The sequence below is a fragment of the Mytilus galloprovincialis genome, chromosome 6, assembly GCF_965363235.1.
Source record: "Mytilus galloprovincialis chromosome 6, xbMytGall1.hap1.1, whole genome shotgun sequence".
Taxonomy (NCBI): domain Eukaryota; kingdom Metazoa; phylum Mollusca; class Bivalvia; order Mytilida; family Mytilidae; genus Mytilus; species Mytilus galloprovincialis.
This window is the reverse complement of record NC_134843.1, coordinates 77902708-77925678: the sequence shown is the minus strand read 5'-3', so window position 1 is coordinate 77925678 and position 22971 is coordinate 77902708. Positions and strand designations below refer to the sequence as shown.

The following is a 22971-nucleotide window of genomic DNA, read 5'->3' as shown; positions in this document are numbered from 1 at the left end:
AAGATTTCTAAAATAAAACAACAAAGTTCTTTTGAAAGACCAGGATGTATTACGAGACAGCTGTCAAAAAATCCCCAACATAAATGTCGATTTGACAAAAAGAAAAAGTTTCCACCGATTGACTCTGTTCTGAACCAAGGTGTTCCAAGGAAAGGAAAATGTCCACCAGGAAAGAAAAGTAAATCTACACTTAATTCCTGTAATACACAGAAAGGCAGTCATGAATTTGTTCGTGATAATAATTCCATAGTTACTGATGTCCATAGTCTTCACTACTGTCCATATTGTTCGTTCTTCTGTAATCCGGCACATGTTCTCTATCCGGGTGTGTTAATGTCCCCGTCAAACTCTTATTTGACAGATTTTAGACTACCAAGATTCAGTGTTAAAGCAATGAAAACAAGTTTATCAAAGGCTACTGTTGTGAAATAAATAATTATTGAAAAAAAAATCCATTGAATTTCTTGTATTTGAAATTTGTTCAGTGTTGAATTTCATATAATATTTCACATTGAATTTCATACAGAAATGTGTGGCGTGACCCGGCCAACCAACCAAGATGGCCGTTATGGCTAAAAATAGAACATAGTGGTAAATTGTAGATTTTGGCTTATAACTCTGAAACCAAAGCATTTAGAGCAAATCTGACATGGGGTAAAATTGTTTATCAGGTAAAGATCTATCTGCTCTGAAATTTTCAGACGAAAATGGTAACCGGTTGTTGGGTTTCTGCCCCTAAATTGTCAATTTTAAGGAAATTATACTGTTTTGGGGCTATTATCTTGAATATTATTATAGATAGAGATAAACTGTAAACAACAATAATGTTCTGCAAAGTAAGATCTACAAATAAGTTAATGTGACTAAAATGGTCAGTTGACCCCTTAAAGAGTAATTGCCCTTTATAGTCATTTTATACCAATTTTTCCTAATATTTTCTAATCTTTTACAAAATCTTCTCCTCTAAAACTATTGGTCCAAATTTAACCATACTTGGCCATAATCATCATTGAGGTATCTAGTTTAAAAAAAATTGTGCAGTGACCCTGCCAACCAACCAAGATGGCCGCAATGGCTAAAAATAGAACATAGGGGTAAAATGTAGATTTTGGCTTATAACTCTGAAACCAAAGCATTAAGAGCAATTCAGACATGGGGGTTAAATTGTTTTGCAAGTCAAGATCTATCTGCCCTGAAATTTTCAGATGAATCCGACAACTGGTTTTTGTGTTGCTGCCCCTGAATTGGAAATTTTTAAGGAAATTTTGCTGTTTTTTGTTATTATCTTGAATATTATTATAGATAGAGATAAACTGTAAACAGCAATAATGTTCAGCAAAGTAAGATCCACAAATAAGTCAACATGACCAAAAAAGGTCAGTTGACCCCTTAAGGATTTATTGCCCTTTATAGTCAATTTTTAATAATTTTTTTTTAAATTTTGTAAATTTTTGTAAATTTTAACAAAATATTTTCCTCTGTAACTAATGGGCCAAGTTCATTATAAATTGAGATAATTGTAAGAAACAAGAATGTTCAGTAAAGTAAGATCTACAAACACATCACCTTCACAAAAACACAATTTTGTCATGAATCCATCTGTGTCCTTTGTTTAATATGCACATAGACAAAGGTTATCGACACAGGCTCTTAAGAGCCTCTAGTTTCACAATCAATTGGTGGTCGTAGTTTCTTGATTCAAACATTTCTTATATATTTCATGTCGGAGAATCTGTTTTATTTCAGTTTTTGAAATGCCTTTCGCAACTTTTTTTTCCTTTTCACATTTGATGCCTTCTTTAGTGGTCTGGTTGAACAAAAGGTTGTACATTTTAGGTCTCAGGCCAACGAATTCTTTCAAAGGAACACCCGAAAAGATTTTTTGAAGAACATGAGAAAGACAATATTTAATAATAATTTAAAAGAAAATTAAAAAGAAAATTTAAAAAGAAAATTTCTGTTAAACTTTAGAGAGGAAAAATGTCACAAAAGAAAATTAAAAAGAAAATTTGTTACAAAAGAAAATTAAAGATAAAATTTGTTACAAAAGAAAATTAAAGATAAAATTTGTTACAAAAGAAAATTAAAAATAATTGAAAAGAAAATTAAAAAGAATTGAAAAGAAAATTAAAAAGAGTTGAAAAGAAAATAATTGAAAATAAAATTAAAAATAATTGAAAAGAAAATTAAAAAGAAAATTAAAAATAATAGAAAAGAAAATTGAAAAGAAAATTAAAAATAATTTATTAAAAGAAAATTTGTTACAAAAGAAAATTAAAAAAGAACATTTTAACGAGAGAAATTTATGTATTACTGAAAAATTATGACACTAGGGATTTCGATATCACAAACTAGTCAAAACATTTACTAAATTTTATCATCAGGTATAAGGACATCATTCGGAAATATAGCTCAACATGCAGACTTCTTATACGTTCAGGTATTTCACATCCAATATTTTATGGAAATATTCTTTATAAAGCACAAAAATGTCAGTATTCACCTCAGAAGCTAACAAAACCTTTAAATAGACTTATTAAGAAGGGATATAGTTACGATACTGTTGTCAGGTCATTAAAGATTGCATATTTTGGCGTTAATATTGATTCACTTATAGGGTCTTTGCATCGGAACTAAACACATTTATTATTAATAACCCAGTTGTTGGCATGACACAGGTTATGTTCTTCTCATATATGTTATGATGGTATGATACTAAACCCCTCACGGGGAGGATTGTGCCTGATATTCATATGATGAAGACATAATTTTTCAATCAGTTTAATTGAAGTCTGGAGCTGGCATGTCAGTAAAACTGCTAGTAGTCTGATGTTATTTATGTATTATTGTCATTTTGTTTATTTTCTTTGGTTACATCTTCTGAAATCAGACTTTGACTTCTCTTGAACTGAATTTTAATGTGCGTATTGTTATGCGTTTACTTTTCTGCATTGGCTAGAGGTATAGGTGGAGGGTTGAGATCTTACAAACATGTTTAACCCCGTCGCATTGTTGCGCCTGTTCCAAGTCAGGAGCCTCTGGCCTTTGTTAGTCTTGTATTATTTTAACTTTTAGTTTCTTGTGTACAATTTGGAGTTTAGTATCTCGTTGCATTGAAGACCTGTTGGTGACCTTCTGCTGTTGTCTGCTCTATGGTCGGGTTGTTGTCTCTTTGGCAAATTCCCCATTTCAATTCTCAATTTTATTTGTTAGAAAAGAACATTAAAAAGAAAATTAAAAAGAAAATTTCTGTTAAACTTTAAAACGAGAAAAAAAAATGTTTTTTGAAAGAACTCACCACCAAACTCATCTTAAAATTTCCTAACGTCTTTCTTATATTTGTTGGAAAAGAGATGTTTCGTTTTGTTGAATGAGCCGTAGTTGGAGGTATCCAATAGGTCTTTGATAGGTTTCATGTCTTCCTTCACATCGTCAGTCAGAATCTCATAACACAATGAATGTTAAATGAATAAGAAATGTTAACAAAGTACCAAAGAGGAATCTCTTCCTTTATACACATATATACAAAGGGGACAACAAAGAGGAATATTACTGAAATATAAAGAAACAATGGCTTGTATTTTGACAAAATATCATCCTTGTATCTGTAAACAGCAAGTTGATCTTGTCATCGTACATTGTACTAAGGTTTCATCACCTTGTAATGAATTCATAAATTTATAGCTTGCTGTTCGGTGTGAGCCAAGGCTCTGTGTTGAAGAACATACCTTGACCTATATTATAATGGTTTACTTTTATAAGAGAGGTATTAAACATCTTGTCTGGCATATATGGTTTTATTAAGGGTTAAATTGATCTATAAATGGTAATGTACTCCAACGAGGTCTTCATTGAAGATTTGGCAGCACAGAAACGACGACTGAGCTACTAACCTTTTTTTAGTTTTTTCTCCGAGTTGATCAGTCTCAAATTCATCATTGAACGCCAATTTTCCATAAATTTACCAAAAACACTGAAAAAGTGGGAATACATCAATTGAATTGTTTAAGATAAGAACTAGAAGCTAACATAAAAAAAAAAAAAACATAAATTAATAAAAAAAAAATCGATGTGGGTAATGTGACAAGGAGAAAACAAACAATTTTAAGATATATTCTAATAAAAAATCCTTACAGCACTTTAAAATATTACAATTTGAAATATAACATACCTGTTACACATCCATTTACAAACAGTCCTTCTCAAAGTCGTTGTTTGCATGTTTTATCATGTTGGTGTTGAACTCTATATATATAGATATAGGAAGATGTGGTATGAGTGCCAATGAGACAACTCTCCATCCAAATCACATTTTCTAAAAGTAAACCGTTATAGGTCAAGGTACAGTCTTCAAACACGGAGCCTTGGCTCACAGCGAGCAACAAGCAGTAAAGGGCCCCAAAAACTTACTGGTGTAAAACCATTCAAACGGGAAAACCTTCGGTCTAATCAACATAAAAAACGTGAAACGAGAAACACTTATGAACCACATCAACAAACGACAACTACTGAACATCAGATTCCTGACTTAGGACAGCTGCAAACAGCAGGATTAAACGTTTTAATGGTACCAAACATTGTCCCTTATCTGTAACAATAGTGTAATATCACAACAAAGAAAGACACACTATAAAATATCAATTAGAATTACTCAATCAAAAAGCGTAGTAACACATATGTATGTTTTAAGCCAAGCCTTTTGTTGAAATTCTAATACCCAGTTCTATATAAAGGGGTAAAGGGGTAAGGACCTATTTTGGCCTCGGTGTTTAAAGATGCTCGAATTCAAGCTTTGTGGCACCGTTAAAGTCCACAACACCGCTAAAATCCACAACAAATTTCCACTAAAGTCCACAACGCCCCTAACATCCACAAACTTTCCGCTAAAGTCCACAAGAAAACGCCGTTAAAGTCCACAATAGCAAGTTCCCCTAAAGTCCACAAAAAAGAACCGTTAAAGTCCACACCAATTTTTTTATTGTTAAAAACATATTATTCGTTATTTTTATCCCGTTAGTACAATACAAAGCATGGGCCTTTCTTCTCGGTAGTATTTTCTTTATCAGTTTGATACATGAAAAAAGTACAGTTTCGGTATATGATTTAGTTCTATTAATTTTGATCTTGATGGCCAATTTGGACATCATTTCTAAAAAGTGTGTTAATTTGTTATTTATTATGACTGCATTCAACAAGTAATTTCTCTTATTCTTTGCATATAATCACTTTTTGACATAATTAATGTATAAAGCAAAGGTGCCTCATAATCTATAACATTTGAACTATAAGATAGTTCAACAATTGTTGGTGTTCGGGCTCAATGCAAGATACATTTAAACGTTCCTATCGCCTTTATTCTATATCCACATCCTGTCTTTATCCTATATCAACACCCTCCGATGCTCAAAGACACTTATTTTTATTAGTTCTGGATTTCTCAACACACAAAAACATCGGCAAGTGAATGCAAAAAAAAAAATACATTTGACGGCATTTACAGTTGGATTTTCACAAACCATTTGATGAAAGGCGCAGAATTGTCTGAATATAATATATTTGTTTATTTGATCATACGTTTCTTCGGTTAGTTTTGTCATTTTTGGTGTGAATCAAATTTTTGGATAAGATATAAACTTTGTGTTATATTATCAGAAATTGAGAATTAACGCTTCAAAATAGATAAATTACCAAATAAACAAATAAACCTATGAGAGTTCTGCTTCTATTAGTACTAATTTGGATTAAAATCTTACATGAAATAGTTCCTAAATATTTGTTATGAATAAAACCCGTAGATTTCAAATTACGCGTCAAAATAGATAAATTACCAAATAAACAAATAAACCTATGAGATTTCTGCTTCTATTAGTACTAATTTGGATTAAAATCTTACATGAAATAATTCCTAAATATTTGTTATGAAAAATACCCGTAGATTTCATGATATATATAACAACTAATTGTAGGTGACAAATACTTCTGACCATTATACTTTACTGGCTTGACGGTTTTTGAAGTACAACGTTCCTAAATGTTCTAAAACGTATCTTCCAAAATATACATGTATGTACCTCCATAACTTCAATTGCAATTTGAGCATTTGAACTCAGTTTATACTAAAAAATGTAGCGTCACTTTTTGCTCACCTGGCCCAAAGGGCCAAGTTACCTTTTCTCATCACTTTACGTCCGACGTCGTCGTTAACTTTTACAAAAATCTTCTCCTCTGAAACTACTAAAACAAAGTGTAACAAAACTTATCCACAATCATCATAAGAGTATATAGTTTTAAAAATGTGTTCGATGACCTTGCCCGAGAACGAAGATGGCAGACATGGCTAAAAATAGTACATAGGGTAAAATCAGTTTTTGGTTTATATCTCTGAAACTGAAGTATTTAGAGCAAATCTGACAGTGGCAAAAATGTTTATCAGATTTAGATATATCTACCCTGAAATTTTCAGACAAATCAGACAACCAGTTGTGGGGTTGCTGCCCCTGAGTTAGTAATTTTATTGAAATTTTGCAGTCTTTTGCTATTATCTTAGATATTATTATAGTATCTAATGATATCTTATACTATAAATTATGATTTTAACCTTATTTTACATGATGTCCAAAGGATCAGTAAACACTGGTGAGCGACACAGGCTCTTTAGAGACTCTAGTTTATTTGGTTAAAGTTTTTATTTCATTTTCTGACTCTTGATAAATTTGACAAATGCACATGTATGGTCGACCTCATACTAAACCATACGAGCTCCAGTATACTCATACGGTACGAGCATACGTTCAGGTATACTTATATGGTCCAGACCGTACGAGTAAGGGTTCAAATACAAATGTACTCATATTGTCTGGAACATATATATACATGTAGCATTGTTGAAAAAAAAATACAGTTGTTTATAATGTCTGTGCCATTTTGGTCTCTTGTGGACAGTTGTCTCATTGGCAATCATACCATATCTTCTTTTTTATATGCAAACTAATGAGTGATGGAAATCTGCTGAGCATCACTAAATGAATGAATGTGAGGTATTCTTTATCATTATTTTGATTTCAAACAAGAACATGATGGATCCAAGTCTATTTTTGAGATTTACGGACCGTTTTGGCTCCTGTGGAACCTGACAGACACTGAATGGAAATCTTACTTATGTTTTATAGATATTGCAAAGGAAATTTGTATGTCAAATATAGGCTCCAAATTATGTCTCCAGAATATACATAAAAAGAACGCTATGTTGGAGTTTCTTGTGGATGAACAAATATTTACTAAAGAATAAAAAGAGTATAATAGCTAGATAACTTTTCAGAAATGTTGTCTGTTTGATTGATAGAAAATCGCATTTAAATCGATAAAGCAAATACTATAATATTTTCATTCATCAAAAATATAATTTATGCTGACAAGATATACTTTCTAAGAACAAAAGTCCGTGCTTTTAATTAGATCTATAATATCGGGTGTAAAAAAACAGAAAATTGTCTTTTGATAATGAAAAAAAATGTTTGGACTTTAACGGTGCTTTTTTGTGGACTTTAGCGGAACTTTTTATTGTGGACTTTAACGGTGTTTTCTTGTGGACTTTATCGGAGGTCATTTTGTGGACTGTAGCGGAAATTTTGTGGACTTTAACGGCGTTGTGGACTTTAGCGGAAAATTGTTGTGGACTTTAGCGGTGTTGTGGACTTTAGAGGAATTGTGGACTTTAACGGTGCCACAAAGCTTAAATATGAAAAATCTATCAAATATGCCATAATACGTCACTTATCAGATGATTTTTGTCAAAAATAAAAGTGACCGCATCCGTGTTCACTGTCAACCTTTAAATATATTATGTATTACTATGGGGATTCTGAAGTTCGATTGTCACGCTGGCGTGCGATGGTCTATGCTACAGTGCGGTGGTTCGTTCTCTGTAGTAAAACGTTGTATATCAAGCTTTTCCTTTGTTTAATTCTTATGTATTGTAGTGGTGTTGTCATAAGAAGCACTGCAGTCATAAATGTTGCATTTTATTTACAAATACAATTGAACTTTAGAATGCGTCGCGATTGTTGTCAGCCAATTAAAAGTGCTGATTTTAATGATACATATATTATATTGTCGTCAAGTTGAAGAAGACCTGAAATTTCGATTGCTTTGACATTTCTATCCTTTTGATAGACATATTAAACTTTTTGGTTTCAAAAGTTAAACATATATGCAATTTTTTTGTAAAACGAGTTGGACATCTTTCTTTATCAAAGTGTCCTCTCAATATGCGTAACAATTCTCTGGAAATAATTTATTTCTTATTAAATTTTCAATATCTAGAAGAAAAACAGTATATTTACTTTATCAACAAAAAATATAATCGGTGATTTCTTCATAAAAATTGGAATTAAATAATTTTCATAAAGAATCAAGTCAAATGTCATTTTATGATTTAGAAAGACGGCTCCATGTTCTCTTTTTCAAACTGAACGAAATGATTAAAATGACTCAAAATATACTTCTTTTCCCAATTTGTCTCGAAGTTTGCCATCGCAAAATATTTTTTTTTACAAATTAAACCAATTCCAAGAAGTAAAAATATTATTGCAATCAAAACATCTGTCGCTCCTATACGTTTATATTACAGACAATCTGAAATGTAAACGAATTCGATATTTTGTTTTTTTACTTCATGTAATACATATCCTTGCTATTCCATCAACATAAATTACCAACGACGGAGACAGAATTGACATAATAATTTATCCAACTGCTGCAATGAACAAGTTAACCATTCCTATGTTTGCTGTCCTGTTTTGTTGTACTGCATTCACTACTGGTACCCTGACAAAGGACTGCATTGGAGACCAATGTCCGCAAATCATATCTGTTGGGCTAATGAATGGTTTGAAAGCCACGTTGAAAGCTGACCTCGATGTTTCCAAACTTAATAACGTTTTATTTAAGTATATACAGACAGAAGTGACAAAAGCTGTTAAGTCGGAAGTTGACAAATTACAAGGTAATATGTAATCTTTTATATTTTTATGCCCGGTTTATGTGTATTATGTTTTCTGGTCTGTGCGTTAAAGTTCTGGTTAAAGTTTTTGGTCGAGGTAGTTTTTGATGAAGTTGAAGTCCAACCAACTTGCAACTTAGTACACATGCTCCCTATGATATGATCTTCTAATTTTAATGTCAAATTAGAGTCTTTACTCCATTTACATTGTCCACTGAACATAGAATATGATAGTGCGGTTTAGGCAACCGTGTACTAGGGACATAATCTTGTACTAAAATGTCTTTGTTCATTCACTTAGTTTTCGCATAGATTCTCAGCGATCAAATGAAGGTTTGATTACATTTATAAATGATATGTTCCGTTGATGTTGTTGGGTTATATGTACCATTTCAATCTTCCTAGCATCTCTTATTCATATACCATCTACGAGCAACACTGATATTATTAGTTATTAATATGATTTATACTGCACTCGTTCTGCTTGAGCAGTCAAAATGCGTTGACCGTATATTTCTATTCATATACAGTCACTGACCTGATATCACTTTTCCTCATGAATATTTAAATAGAAATTGTCGAAATTATATGTATTTAATTTAGTGTTGTCAACGGTTAACCGGTTAATCGGTCGAACGACCGAATACCGAATACCAAAAACGCCAACCGGTTAACCGGACTTTTTTCAATTTCGATAGATTTGATATAAATTTGTGTTGAAAATCAAATCATTAAATAGTTGTTTTATTTAAATATTGTCGTCATGGTAATTAGTTTGACAGATCAATTGTCTAGTATATTGATTGCTATTGTTAATCCTAAATACATAAAATTAATTAGAGTTCGGGGCAGGATCATAAGTAACATAATTAGTAAACATGTTTTTTTAACAGTAACTTTAAATCAGTAATGAGATTTAATTTTACTAATTACTTCATTATTTCGTTTTCGATCTAATATTGTGTAAACCTACATTTAAATGTGCAACCTCCGTAGTGCAAGGGTTAGTCTTACTTTAAATTAAAAAATTGTGAAATGTAAACCAATGTGAATGTACTCAATGTATACGTGAAAGTACGAGTAACATGCTTAAAGAAAAAAGCAAACACAGTGAAGAAACAGGTAGCACAGCATGTGCAATGACCTATAGTCGTTAATTTCTGTGTCATTTTGGTCTCTTGTGAAGAATTGTCTCATTGGCAATCATACCACATCTTCTTTTTTATAATTAATCATTTCAAATTGAAACACCCCCCATTATTTTCGGAGACAACAAGAGAAAAGGAAAGAATAATCGGTTTCAGACATATGACATATTCAATTTTACGAGATTAAGATTTTGTTTTTGGATTTTTTAATCTGAAGTTGGTACAAACGCTATAGTTGATACGGTGTATTTGATTATTAAAAGTCAAACTTCGCCAGGAATCCTCACAGACACGCCTTATAATGCTAAAGGAAAAACTTCAATTCTAAAAGCGTATTTATGACTTGTTGTCAAATTGACAATCATACCACATCTTATATCTATGTGTAGGGTTCTATTGATAAGGCTTTCACAACTTAAATTACCGGTTAACCGGTTAATCGGTCGAACGATTATCCGAGTAACCGGTTAGGCAAAAGTGTACGATTTGACAACACTATTATTTATTCATACGACCTCTACAACCTGTTCTTGCTTCCAATGTAAACAACGATGCGTTCAACGACTCAAACTTGTTTCATTTACAATTTTTGGAAAAAACATATTTCACTTGTTAATATTTTTTGTTTGCAACCTATAAATCATTATGTTATGTTTATTGTTGATATTTTAGTCTATAAACAAACGAATTCGTTCACCATTGATTGCGGTTTTCAACAGGTAATGATGTACATTTCATTGTGTTGTATCTTTCTCCGGCTGTGTGACATTATTATTGTCTATTTATATACGGGGTCAGTAAATTCCATATTGGGTGAGAGCGAAGCTCAACAACCTTGATATATTCCATATGGGGTGAGAGCGAAGCTCGAACCTTATATGGAATTTACTATCCCCGTATATATCATATTAGGGCACTAACACACTATGTAACGAATTTATCTTACCGACTATTTTTATTTGTTGAATTAAGACTAGAGTTGTCTCATTTGCTATCATAACACATCTTATTTCTATATTAAAGTGTTGTTCAATTTTAAGAACCTTCTTCAATTGGTCTGCACTAAAAAAAATAATCCAAACAATAACGATATCAACAACCTTGATATAACAATATTTAACAGAACTTTCAATACTTTTAAATAATCAAACAGTTCCAAAGTCGTAAATCCACTACTACCCGTGTATTGAATTAAGCCCAGCCTCCCTACTAACCTAATATTAAATATACACGGTCTCCACGCGGACGCTTTTAACCAATTATATTCCTAGAAATGTTTAGGAGGTAAGATAAATATATATAGAGACAGAGATAGATTTATATAGATAGATATGGCTATGTGCATCAAAAGAGGTAATTATTTTTTTATTTCTCGTTTTTTGTGTTCTGATTCGACCTAAATTGGCAACATTTTTATTTCATTTTACTTTTTGGCTTTTAACAAAAATGTCGATACACTGAATTCAGGGGCGATATAGGGGCAGGGTGCCCGGTCCCCTTTTGTGGGAAAACTTGGTTTATTATATTGAGAATCACTGAGACATGACTGTAGCGGGCCCCTTCTTAGCCATTCAGGGCCTCGGGGGCCGAGTGGTCTAAGTAGTTACTACTGTCATCACTAGCCAGTCAACACTGAGGTTGTGAGTTCGAACCCTGCTTGTGTGGGTGCACTCGATTCCAATCTTAATTGACTATGATTGTCAGTTTTCCTATCGAAGGTCGGTGTTCTCCGTGCACTCTGGCTTCCTCCACCAAAAAACACTGGCCGCCACGAAATAGCCTAAATGCGGTGCTTAAAAGTGGCGTTAAAACACCAAAACTGAAATCTTATACAGGCATTCATTGTGCATTCTTAAACATTAATTAATATCCGATTATACAAATAAAGTATCAAATAATTGAATAAAGACATATATATATATATATATATTATATATAGATACAAATTATTTGGTATATCTGCTATTATTTCTTTGACGTTAATAATACTTATTGTTGTAGGAAAGAAGTGTATGAAGGGCAGTACATTTGTAAGATGGGGACGCACTTCATGCGATGGTACAAAGTCGTCATTGGTTTATACGGGTACTAATGTAAACTTAAACTATAATTTTCAGTCTGATTTTAACATGATAGCACACAAGTTTTATCTCACATGAAGACCGACATGTGAGGCTTTTTTTAGCTGACTATGCGGTATGGGTACTACTCATTGTTTAAGGCCGTTCGGTGATCTATAGTTGTTAATTTCTGTGCCATTTGGTCTCTTGTGGAGAGTTGTCTCATTGGCCATCACACCACATCTTCTTTTTTATATGTGAACTTATATGATACAGCATTCTGAGTTCGAGAAGATAAGATTTGCAGTTTGAATAAAAATATCATAACAAGGGATACAGATAGCTTTACTAATTTGATAAAGTATCATAATCAAGCATTACATGAGTAGCAGGAATATAAACATACTAAATTCATAAAATCTGAAAAACAATTGCTGATACCTATCTTTTTTATCGGTACTCGTAGACAATACATGTACTTATTTTTACATGTCGCACCGTATCTAAAAAAACGATTCTTGATTATGGCTTAAAACTTTAAACACTTCTTAGTTATATTAATCTTAATATCTGTATACTTTTTGGTGATGATTGAAAATTTCATTTTTGAGTTATTGAGAATTTTGTAAAAAAGGGAAAGGGTTTTTTTACATGTCGCGCCATATCTTAAAAAAATTATGATTATTGCTTAAAACTTTACACATATCTTTGTTATATTAATCTAAAGATCTGTATACTTTTTGGTGATGATTCAAAATTTCATTTTTGAGTTATTGAGTATTTTGTAAAAAAGGGGAAGTTTTTTTTTACATGTTGTGCCGTATCTCAAAAACAATTTATGATTATAGCTTAAAACTTTACACACTTCTTTGTTATATTAATCTAAAGATCTGTATACTTTTTGGTGATGATTCAAAATTTCATTTTTGAGTTATTGAGTATTTTGTTAAACAGGGGAGGGTTTTTTTTACATGTCGCACAGTATCTCAAAAATAATTTATGATTATTGCTTAAAACTTTACACACTTCTTTGTTATATTAATCTAAAGATCTGTATACTTTTTGGTTTTGATTCAAAATTTTATTTTAGTGATATTTAGATTTTTGTAAAAAAAAAAAAAAAACAAAAAAAAAAAACAGGGTTGGGGGTTTCACATGTCCCGCCGTGTCTCAAAAACAATATATGGTTATTGCTTAAAACGTTCTCAGAAACTCTTTATGATTATTGCATACAACTTCCACACAAGACGCCGGGCGTATCATGCGCTCATGGCGCAGCTGTTTATATTCTATTAATGATGTTCATTTTGTTTATATTCTATTAATGATGTTCATTTTGTTTATATTCCAAATAAGGATTTTTATTTTTTTAAATTACGTGGTTTTTCCCCGTTAATCATGTATAAATCATCAAAATTATAGAGAAATAAAATTGATCCATGCTGTTTGAATTTAAAAGAAAAGTAAAGGAAATACAATAAAAAGGAAACCCATTATGTGGCATAATACTAAACTACTTAAGATAAAAGAAACACAAGATAAAATATATTAATTAAAGATTTAAATAATTCAAAAAATACTGTGTGGAATAAAATCGGCCGCATGTGGTATGGGCTATGCTCATTATTGAAGGTTGTACGACCACACTTGGTTGCCTACACCCACGTTGTTTAAACAATTGAGTTGTCTCATAGGCAATCAATCCATATCTCCAAAATAATATATATAAATGAGAATTTGTTTTAGGATTTATGACTGGTCCTACTCATACCGCAAGAGGAAGTGGATCTAATTATCTATGTTTGTCCAGTAATCCTCAAACGAAATCTTTCCCTGCAGACTGGAACACAGCACCTGGACATCTTTATGGAATAGGCTGGGAGCTAACAGGTAAGTAACATTCAGTGTTTAACAGCCGATTCCATTGAGTGTATAGAAAAAGGTAATATCTTTGGTTAGCTTGCTTGCTAGCTGAACAGTGAAGTCATTATTAGGTAAGATATACTACCCTCCTTTCGAAATAGCCTAGTCCTACAGACAGATAGATTTGTTATCTGTCGGACTAATCTACTCTTAAAGGAGGGTAGTTTACCTAACCTAATAATGAATTCGCTGTTCAGCTAACAAGCAAGCTATCCACATATATTACCTTTGTCTACACACTCAATGGAATCAACTGTAAATAACTAGGTGTGTGAGGTACGATCAAAAATGTCCAGAAACAATTCTCAAGAGTATTTTAAACAACGATTTGATTTATTCAAAAAATAACATACAAAATATGGTCCAAAAATTAATGCGCAACCCCCGACACAATTTTAAGAGGTTAAATATCCTTGTAAGCGATCAACTCTCCCGTTACATGTATATCAATTAGAAGATGTGGTATTAGAGCCAATGAGACAACTTTCCATTCAAGTCACGATGTATATAAAATGTTAAAAAGTATAGGTCAAAGTACAGCCTTCAACACTTTGCCATGGCTCACACCGAACAACAAGCTATTAAGAGCCCAAAAATGATAACTGTGGATTCATTATTATTCGTTGGATACCAATTTTCGTGGATACAGTTGAACCACAAGATTAAATGGTCAACGAATGACAAATTTTCTGAAGGCTTGTATGCAAACTTAAACAAAACCACGAATTTAAATATCCACGAACATGATATTTTCCTTAATCCACGATTATTTGTACCCACGAAAATCAATAAATCCACAGTTACTGTAGTGTCCTTCAATTCAAACAGGAAAACAAACTGTATATTTATATAGGGAATGACAAACAAATAATCAGATTCCCAATTTGATAAAAAAAAAAAATATTCTGTTCAAACAGATGACGAAAAAGATATTCTGAATCCAGATTTTCCGCAAACCTTATAAGACAGTTTATAGATATATCTAGATATGTACATTTTGAGTTCGTTGTGTTGATTGGTTGCTGTCTCATTGATATATACCTGACACATGTTTTGTATTTCAAATTTTAGAATGTTTGTTCACGCTTCGTATGCAGCAAATTTATAAAGTGTTTCCCCCTTTTTTCAGGTATTGACAGAAGCAAAAGTTCAAACCACGTGGATGATAAGGATGTCCCATGTGCTGTGTGTCTGACAAAAGGTAAAACATCATTGATGATTCCCGGTAGAACGTCGTGCTATGCAGGTTGGACCCACGAATACACGGGGTTTCTCGTATCTGTGAGAACAGAAAGTGGTTTTGCATCAACAGAATATGTCTGCGCAGACGCCGATCCGGAATCTCAGGGATCAACAAACTATAACCAGGGCATCATTAGTTTCGTAGAAGTAAGATGTGGAAGCATCCCGTGTTCTAAGTATAGAAACAAAACGAAACTGAGCTGTGTTGTGTGTAGTAAATAGTAATGCAATTAGATGAACAATATCTTTTTAATGCTTCCTCTTGAATTTGTTCATCGGTATATTTGCTTCTAGATATGAAAAAAACTGTCTGTAATGTGATAAAATAAATAACTATCAAGTTGAAGAATTATTTCCTGAAATTATTTTATTACTAGTATCATAATCAACAAATCATATCTGATATTAAAGTAGATAAGACAACAACCTATAAGGTCAAGGTCGCAGATAACCCTAGACATATGTAGGGTAACCCATAGTCTTCAATGAAAGACCATTGTCTACAATTTACATGTATCAATTTCTAAATAGTCCCGAGTCTCAACACTAAGCCCTCAACAGTGCAACACTTAGTTTGATAATTTATTATTAATTGCTTAACGTACAGTGGCAAATAGTTCATGCATGTTTGGGACGCTTGATAAATGAAAAGACTGCTGAGATTTTTTAAAAGTTTAATTCCGAATGCTTTCATCCTTGAATGTCAATCGTCCAATGGTTATCAAAGGTACCAGGATTATAATTTAGTACACCAGACGCGCGTTTCATCTGCATAAGAGTCATCAGTGACGCTCATTTAAAAATATTTTAAACCCAAACAATTACAAAGTAGAAGAGCATTGAGGATCCAAAATTCCAAAACGTTTTACCAACGGCTACGGTAATCTATGCCTGGGATAAGAAAATCCTTAGTTTTTTGAAAAACTCTTTGAAGTTTTGTAAACAGAAAATTTATAAAAATTGACCACATTATTGATATTCATGTCAACACCGAAGTCCAAAACATGCATGAGCTAACATATCGGTTTTAAAAGCTCTTCAGAGCTTATGTTTGTAATTGCTATGCTTAAACCGACTCTAAATAAAGCTTTATGTCTTAATTATGACAATTTGAGAGAGTTTCATTGGAAGTACGCATATCATGTGACCGGAACGTCGAAAATTCATCATGTGTTTAATGGCCATTGAAAGCTGTAAATATTGAAATCTGCTTCTTGCATGATGACATCTAGATGTCTTTTTTTATAAGGAAGGGTCATACTGCATGTTGGCATTTAGGTTTCTTTCTGTTGTCTGTGTAGTTGGTTTGCTGTCTTATTGACGTATACTCCACGTCTCCTTCTCATTCATATGAAGTTCATCATAATAAAGGGCATACATAGTATTTTCTCTCATACATGGACGTGAGCAATTCATAGAATATGTACTGCATGATTTGTATGTCTCTCCACAAATTAAAAATAGTACAATAGCCATAACTTTTGTCTTTCTTTTTAAAAAAAGGAAAGGAGAATTGATGCTCCTAGACTTCCTTTATAAAATCTAAATGTCTGTAGTATCTTTAATATTTTATTATAAATAAACAAAACAAATGTTAACAAGAAAAAGAACGTGGTTTAGAAATACAGGTACATAAATAAATGTGTTTGTGTATTATAACTGTCTTCCTTTTGTTATGGTTCTACAAATATCTACACATAGGTCTTACAATGAAAAGCATGTGCTAAGTTACAATAAAATGTATTGATGTCTTTTGATATGTCTGCATGGTACTACTAGCTCACGCTGCAAAGAGGTACAAAGTCTAGTTTACTTCTTCAAGGCACTGATAATGGTTCTGAAGGCCTTGCACAATGGTACTATGGTTTACTTCTTGAAGGCACTGAATAAACTTCCGAAGGCCTCGCACCACGGTACTATACAGCAATTCACACACGTAGAATAAATTCTTTGACAAAGTCCACAATTAATTTCAAAAATCTTCATGCAGGGTGAAATGATCCAAATATGATAGAAAGCAATGACAGCAAATTCACAGCCCCACTCAGCCGCAATGCAGACACCATAGAATATTGTCAGTATGTTGTAGCAAAGAAGCTTCCAGCAATCGAAACATTTAGCAGATAGTTTCCATACACAGTCAATACTGTGTACTCCATCGGGTTCTCCAAATACATCGTTGAAATGTAATGTCTGAAAAAGAAGAAATCATATTTAGAATAGAGTATCATAGTTAGTATTTGTAAGCATACGGCTATATAAATTTAAGGATTTGGTATGCTTGCCAACGAAAAATTTAGTTACTATATGGAACCGTACTGCCTTCAACAATGAAAACATATCATACCGTAAAGTCGACTTTAAAAGGACCCTACATGAAAGATATGATACAATTCAATTGATAAAACCAACGCTTTAATTTATAACAAAACAATGCTGAATTTATTTAACCAAAGGACAAATTTACCTTGAATTTGTTTTACGCATAGGCCATATAAACATTACTTTTGGGTTTCTCTCATCGTAAAGTATAGCACTGTTTCTAAATTACATTTTTGGGGTAAACATTATATTAGAATAATTTTAAAATGTATCTGATTAATACAGACTATTTGATATTGATATTCCACCATTTTTAGTTCTTTGTTTTTAAGTATATATGATGAAATTGCTAACACCGAAACAAGTTCAAGGTAAAGGTAAGGTTCCAAAAGTTGGGAAAAAAAGTTTCAGAACGCGGTACTATTTTCCTATAAAATGAAATCATATTTCTATCTTACATTTTCAGTCAGTTATTTTGATTTGAAAATCCTTAAATAATTGTTTTAAATAATAAAATAAAGTAAAGGAAAAAGTACATACCCCTAAATGTGAATTGATTCCATTGGGATCTCTCTCAACCAAATCTATATCACTACCGATTGTCCTCATTCTGTCAACTTGTGTGTCTTTTCTGGTATTGTTGAATTAACAGCATTTGGCAAAGTTTATATACCCAGCCTTTTTAGTATTTTGCTGACAAGTCAAGACATGTCAAAAATGACCACTGATCAATTAAGCTGATCTTTTGCTATGTATTTATTTTCACATGTTTTTTCCTGCCATTAATTAGGGTTTCCATAATTAGGGTTTTGTTGTGTGTATTTGTAAGAAACCAAGACGACTTTTAATGCTAATTAAAATTTGTATAATTACAAAATATGATCGTGTCATAACTGTATGAAACTATGTCAAAGTCTATATCGACAATTAAACATCATTTGAAATATTTTTCCTGAAAAAATCTCATGGGGGATATCATCTTGTATTAAAATTCCATGCAAGGTGAAATTTCCACTAAAATCGCGAAATTTTATGGTAACAAAAAAGATTAACAATTCGAAAACAAGATAACAAATAACAACCCAAAAAGAATTATTAAAAATATAAATATAATTTATTTTTTTTAGAATAAAAAGTAAACTTGGTCTCCGCGTGTGTCTGATTATATTAGAAGTGTTATTTACGGAAGCCTTGGCATAATATACGTCGTACTTGCTACATTACCATGCATTGTACTTTGTTGACCTAATACTAGTATACAATTTTGACCATGTTAGATCATCGACAATTCAATGTTTAGTATAAGCATGCATCTGTAAGCTGTGAACAAAGGTTTTGCCAATCTCCTATGCAGAATTATCGGTCCTTTCTCGATAACTCTGCATGGGAGCTTGAGATATTGCTTCTCCTGGTGCAGCAGAATAAAACAAAATTGTTTCATAAAAAGGACGGACGACAAATACAGAAACTTTTATACAAAATTTTAGAAAGGGAAGCATAACACTTAGTAATTAAAACAAAACACTTTCTGGTACTGAGAAAAGCATCCATGAAACCTAGAGAGGAGTAATGCGGTAATGTTTTGTCACAGATGAAAATAATTGAAGATGCTTCTTCTGAAATAATGATAAAATACATGTATTTAGTTTGTTTGGACTTTGGTGGAAATTTTTCACCAGACATTTGACATTCGTAAACAGGAATAAGAATATTTATTATTCCAATCAAGGGCCCTTGATGGGCAGCATAAAACAATACATCATGATTTATAACCGTAAAGGAACCGTATAGAAACCATACAACTATGCTCTATTCTCGCCAAAGTTTTATCTGCTCTTATAGAAGGACTCCATTCGGCCTAGCATTATCTGTAAACTTCATGATCAACTTTGCTAGTCTATAGGTACATTTTCTTTTTAACATTTCTTTTCGTTTCGATATATTAACTTTGAATTTCCATAAATTACAAACGCTTTCATTTCTTGTTTTATTTCTCCAGTGGATCTGCAAAAATAGCAGTATCGTCTGCATTAAGTAATAAAAATTCATACCAGTACAAATATTCTCAAAACTTAAAGATAAAGAGTGTGAAGTCCTATTTCACAACTTTAAAAAAACATCAGTAGGCCTGGTAAGACCCCTTTTGGCCCTAAAATAAAGCGTTTTACAAAGTTGTTAAATTGTAAAATATTATCTTTTTATTGGAAACTAGAATACTTTTGTTACATGAGTATTGAATGTACTTTAAATGGAAAGAAAAGTTACAAATAACATATCATATTAGTATAAAAGGGTCTTAGGCCAAGTAAGACTGGAAATAATTTAGAGTCAATTTAGGCCGTGCCACATATTTACATTAAAAAATGCATATTGAGGCTACAAGAAATAAAAAAAATGTGTCTTTTTTATCATTTCTATACTCATGTGACATGATACAACAAATCTGAGCACAAAAATACTTTTGCATTTAACTTTTCTTGCAGACAGTATGGTCTGATACAAAGATTTTTGCCTTTTAAGTGAATAACTTGCATGCAATTTTAGTGTCAACAGGCTTATCTTTGAACTACTTGCTATTCTACAGAAAAAAATAAAGATATTATGTGAAATAAAACAGATACAATAGACATTGTAAAGTGCTTTTTATACAAATTTAGAGAGGTCTATATTATGGACTTCAACTTTTATGTACCAAGCTCCCCACTTTTGACTTCTTCCAAACAGGGCGTTAGGCAAGGGTCATTTATACAACACATTTTGCACATATTGTCTGAGATAACCTCCTCTTGTGTAGATTCAGAGTTCATAAATAAGGTAATTGAACTGGATAAAGGCATAGAAACACAAATATTGACACATAAAAACCTGTCAGATAGAAAGTCAGGATGCCATTTATGCATCAACATTAAAAAAGCTATAAAATGCCTATTTTGACCATAAAATACCAAAATTGGTCATTTTTGCAGAAATTCTATAAAATAAAAGTTTCAATCCTTTAGTTTAATGCTATTTGACAAATTATCACCATCAAATAATTCAGGGAAGTTGCCAAAGTCTAGATTCTATATTTACAGATTGCACCTCTTAGGTCCGAGAACACAATTAATTCGTAGTGCATTTCTTTTAGAACATAAATGAAAATTAAAAAAATCCCACCTGCGCTTTCTCAATGAAATTTTTACAGTGTGTTGTACTACTGTTGGGACAAATTATATCAAAATTATAGAAAACTTCATCGGCTCTAACTCAAAATATGAACAATTTTATGTTTAGGGTGTCTTGAAATCTTTTGACAGCTTCCGAAGTGCTAATTTTTAACCTTTTCCAGCTGGACCAAATCACTACTTTCCTTTAAAATTCTGGACCCAAATTTTTTTACAGTGTAATTTCACCCCCCTACTTCCAATTTGAGGCATAAAACATGGAGAAATAAATTTGGAAGGGGTATGAAAAATATTGGCAGGTAACCCACTGTCAACACTAGGGACTAAAGAACAACGAAAATCAAGGGACGACAATTGTGGTCCCGGACCTAATATGGGCTATAATACAATTCAATGGACATACATCAGGTACTAGCATCATTATTTCATGCAAACATACTGTTATCTTCTGACAATTTATCAGTTCGTCTTAACTTGATTTTAAGACTGTTTTGGTCTTTAATGAATGTGGTCGCACTTGTGGTCAGTCTTCATTTTAATGTATGCACCAAAATACTCTTATCATTCTCCTTCAGGTTTAGACAGTCTTGGCGCCTGGAAGAATGTTTAACCCCGCAACATTCTGTATGTACCTCTCTCAGGTCAGGACCCTGTAGGTCAGTGGTTGGTGTTGTTTCATGTCTGGCATATTTGTTTTTCGTGAACTGTGTGTTAGATAAGGCAACTAGATTTCTCTATTGAATTGATGCTAATCTTTACATTGGACGACCGTGAGGGCATTTCGGTGTATTGCTGGTGTCAGACCACCAATTATTCCCTCCAATTTAGAACGTATGTAAAAGTAGCCCTACTCTGACAAAAAATAGTGCTTTTGATGTCCTTGTTTACTTAAACTAACCAACAAATTTGCAGAAATGAAACTATTGGTGAAAGAGAAATATATCTAGATTATTTTGAGCCGGCCAAAATTTACTTGTCTATGAGTTTGCATTAAAAATTGAGGATTAATGCGCTCCATAGTATACTAATTTTAGATTTCCAGAAAACCAGGTATTTTTTTTTTTTTGCAATACCTCTGTTTGAAGGTCAGTTATTTTGTTAGAAGGCTTTAAAGGTATGGTGAAAATTGGCATGTAGAAAGCTGATACATGTACAATTAAGGATATACCTGGTTTCTATGAAGTTAAACTTAAGGTAAAATATTTAGAAAGCTGTGGAAATTGCAAAATTTGGTTGAACAGATAGGGATTTTTAATTGGTGGTCTGACACCTGCTGTCGCCTAGATTTTCCTGACGTAACTTTCGTGTTGAGATTATAACCGATCAATAAACAAGATAAATACGCGGACATTGTCGAGTGCAAAATAACATTCCTTATCGCTTGTTATAAGGGAGCTACCATTTGATATTTATGGGGGGGCTAGGATGAAAAATTTTGTCCTGCATTTTTTTTTAGTTGTAATCTCTGTCCTGCCTTTTTATTTTTCACTCTATCCGGTCCTGCATTTTTTTTTATTAGTTTGTCCTGACTTTTTTTCATAAATTGTCATCCTGCCTTTTTTCTTTGCAAAGTGTCTCATCCTGCCTTTTTTTTTTACTCAGAACTCCTGTCCTGCCTATTTTTTTCAAATTTCATCCTAGCCCCCCCATAAAAATCAAATGGTAGCTCCCTAAATTCATTTTTTCAATGGATACTCCTAAAAATATTTTTTTTAAATATAAATTAATAATATGAAAATGTTTTGTCGTAAAAAATATATATAAGTAAAACATCTTTAATATCTATGCACACGTACAGAAAATGTGTGTAAACGCATGCGGAAGAACGTTAGCAATATTCCATCCAGAGTTATCGGTCTTTGCTCTCTCTCAAGGAACGATAACTCTGCATGGGAGATAGAAAGTTTTGAAAGGAAATCCCCAGGTGGCTTTAAAACACGATATCGGGAGGTCTCAAATTTTAATAAAATCAAATCTCGACATCCGGAAATTCGAAAAAAGAATTCCTGGATCCCGAAGGGTAAATCTCGAAATCCATAACTTAAAAACACCCGATCCAGGAGTCCCGATAAAGGTCCTATCCCCTCACCAATCTATTAGAAAAATCGACT

The 22971-nt window shown here is 32.4% G+C and overlaps 1 long non-coding RNA gene across 1 annotated transcript; it reads left to right on the top strand.

Annotated features, from left to right (window-relative positions):
- Positions 1 to 8716: 8716 nt before the first annotated feature.
- LOC143080394 (uncharacterized) lies at positions 8717 to 16845 on the top strand. The gene is made up of 4 exons (XR_012979707.1): positions 8717 to 9004; positions 12151 to 12234; positions 13956 to 14099; positions 15262 to 16845. It is a non-coding gene; the product is annotated as an uncharacterized LOC143080394 (long non-coding RNA).
- The last annotated feature ends 6126 nt before the right edge of the window (positions 16846 to 22971 follow it).